This window comes from Chinchilla lanigera, unplaced genomic scaffold (assembly GCF_000276665.1).
Source record: "Chinchilla lanigera isolate Chin_1 unplaced genomic scaffold, ChiLan1.0 scaffold00110, whole genome shotgun sequence".
Lineage (NCBI taxonomy): Eukaryota > Metazoa > Chordata > Mammalia > Rodentia > Chinchillidae > Chinchilla > Chinchilla lanigera.
Genome location: NW_004955511.1, coordinates 2541590 through 2544814, shown reverse-complemented (window position 1 = coordinate 2544814; position 3225 = coordinate 2541590).

The following is a 3225-nucleotide window of genomic DNA, read 5'->3' as shown; positions in this document are numbered from 1 at the left end:
CAGGAGCTGGGGACCCGGTCCCGTCCCCCCACCCTACCCACCCCCGGCCTGAGCCCGCCTGGCCGCACACTGCTTGCGCCCTGGCGCGTGGCCGCTGGCCGCTGGCCCGGCCTGTTCCCGAGCGCGTAGATCGCGGCTGAGTTCCCGTAAGTCACGCTGGACTAGGGGTCGACCGGAGAGCCAGGCCGGGAACAGAGCCCAGAGCCCTGGGGTGGGGCGGGGTGCAGCTGTTACATCCGCGCAGTGGGTGCTTCCGGCTCTCCACGGCCACAGAGTAAAACAGCACTGTTTTTGGAATTGCCCGCCTCGTGCGTCCGCGGAGTAACCCTGGAAGTCGGCCTGAGCGGCCCCTGCGGTAGCCAAGGTCCCAGCCTTGGGGCCCTCCCTGGGAGAGGAAGCCGGACCTGGGCTGGGGTCCCTGCAGCCTCCGCTCCCCACCCCTGCGCCATGGACGATCTTCGATTTTCCTCCTCAAGAGTCAGAACCGATGCTACTGCCCACGAATAACAAGAAACCGAGGCTCCCAGCTTAACCAGGGTGCACCCTATGTAAAAAACCGAGCTCCGGATCTGATCCCCGTCACTGTAAACAAAAGCTGAAACAAACCAAACCACATGGTCACACCAAAACCCAGTCAGCCAGACCAGAACCTCGAAAAAAAAGCTGAGGCGTGTGTTTGTGACAGCGGTACCGACTGCGGTGTGACAGGTCCCGGTGGGACGCAGCTTGCTACGAGGCCTGGCATATTTCTCTCCCCTGGCACCTGCCCTCTCAGGGCTGCCAGAAAAACTACAGGAAGGCTGGTGAGTTCTGGAATTCAGAAACACAACAGCAGAAATGTGTAGCATATTTCAAGTTTGCATGGGCTGCCGGGCATGGTGGCGCACACCTGTGATCCCAGCACTCCAGAGGCTGAGGCAGGAGGATCACTGCAAATTCGAGGCCAGCCTGGGCTACATAGTGAGTTCAAGATCAATCTGAACTACTCATAGTGAGACCCTATCTCAAAAGTAAAATAAAATAAAATAAAGATTGCAGGGACTGTAGGCTGTACTAAGAATGTGTTGTCATGCATCTGAAATGGAAATGTAACTGGGAATTTAGTATTTTATTCCGACAGCCCTGCCAGGAGGAGGTCTCTAGCGTCCACAGGGATTCACACAGATGTCTGGGCTCCTTTGGGCAAGGCAGGTGTGGCCTCCAGCCGGGATGGGCGCGTTCAGGAAGTGCTGCAGCTGTCATCCGATCGGCTCCCCTAAGTCCCTGACTGAGGACAGAGAGAGGAGAACATCCGCTCGCTCGGGAACCCTCAGCCCAGGGGAAGTCCTGTAATCTCGGAGCCCTGTGTGAACAGCTGCGGACCCGAACACCGGTTCTCCAACCCCAGGGCTTGAGCTGGAGGCTCAGGGTGCCAGAAGTGGTGGATTCTGGGAAGTGGCCTCCCAGCGAAGAGCAGGTGGTAGATAGCAGCCCGACCACGCGCTGCGCTTACTGCAGCCTCTCCTTGCGTCTCCTGATGCCAGGGAAGTGGGCGCCAATACTAATCCCACACTAATCCCATCTCAGTGAGTAAAGAGGGACAACAAGCTGCAGAGTGAGGACCTGATCCACCCTGCAACGTGGCGAGTGGGGACAGAGCCCGCCTGTGGACCGAGGCTGGCCCGTTGGCCTTGGCGTGGCTCCTGGACCCTTGGAAGCCTCGCGCACACACTAGAGCCCATCCTGGCCCTGTGGCAGGGCTGGGCCAGGGTTTCAGGGAGAACAAGGCCTGGCAGGCGGTGTCCCAGCCTGGGGTCCCCTTCCTTTGGCACTGAGGTCTTTCTGCTCTGGACAGTCACCGGGCTCTGTCCTGTGGGGGCTTCCTTTCCCGAAGGGAGCCAGAACTGGCCCAGTCTGGTGCTGGCGGAATCCCCCACAAGGGTATGCACACATCCGGTCGGTGTAGGTTGGAACCCAGCCTTCCTGGCATGGGCAGATCTAAGGCTGCTCTCGGCCTGGGACCACCTTTCCTGGGGCAGGTGGAGAGGATGAGGCAGTGGGGACCCTCCTCCCCCTTGCCAAGGGGTGCCTGGCTTCTCTCCCTGGGGGTCCCTGGTGGCAGATGAGATTCAGATCCTCACTAAAGCGCCACCAGACCCCACATTTGATCAGGCTTTCCTCCCTGGAGGCACAAGCTTTGGCCCAGTTCTCTTTCTTGAGGTGCTGGGGGTGGAACCCACGACCTCACTTCTGCTAGGTAGTCACCCCACCGCTGCGCTTCAGTCCCTGCCTTGTGGCTGAAGGTTCTCTCACACTGCACACCCCTGTAATTCTTCCTCCTAAGAAGAGTTATCCACAGCTCGGAAACAGGGCAGGGAAGTCAGGGCCACTTGGTTTCCTGAACAGAGGGCATCATTTGGCCTGCAGTGGAGAGAGGACCCATGCGTCCCCAGAGGACGCCTTGGCACTGGGCTTGGCTGTCCCCCTGGAGCCCGAGAGACACCACTCTGGAGACCGAGTGTCCCCGCGCTTGTGCTGACCTGGATCAGGGCCCAGCAGCTGCGGCCCACTGGGAGTCCCTTTGCACCCTCAGCTCCAAGCCCCGGCCTCGCCTTCCCTTCGTGCTCAGTGGCATGAGCAGGTGGCTGGGGACAGGAGGTGAAGACGAGGATCAGATTCCAGTCAGTCTGGACGCCGGGGCTCCCCTCCCAGACTCCCGGGGGCTCTGCAGAGTGGAGAGGAACAGCTGGCAGCTCCTGCAGACGCCGTCCGCATCGGTTCCTTCATTTCTCCGGGTCATCGTCGTGATAGTTAACCGACTGCGTCAACCTGAGGAAGAAAGCTGACTAACCCGGGTGCACCACGCTCTGCGTGTGGCTGAGGGAGTCACTGCAGGTGAGGGCTCCCGGGGCAGGCTGCTGCGGCCCTGGAGTAACGGAAGGAAGCAGGACAGCTGCTGCTGGTTCTTCGGAGGGGCTGCAGTCCGCACCTCCACCTTGGACGACGTCTCCTGGCTTCCGTCGCAGACCCTTCGGCCCACGCGGACTCGCACGGACACTGCAGTGCGCTCCAGGCCTTTGACTGGATCCTTCGGTGTCCGGCGCACAGACAGCCCTGCTGGGCTCTTCCACCCCCGCGGCCATCGCAGCCGATCTTGTAAATTCTTCCGTGTTTGTACATCTAGTAAATCTGCGTCTCCAGGAAGCTCCGACAGATGCAACAATCTTAAATTGTTCTTGCCCAGCT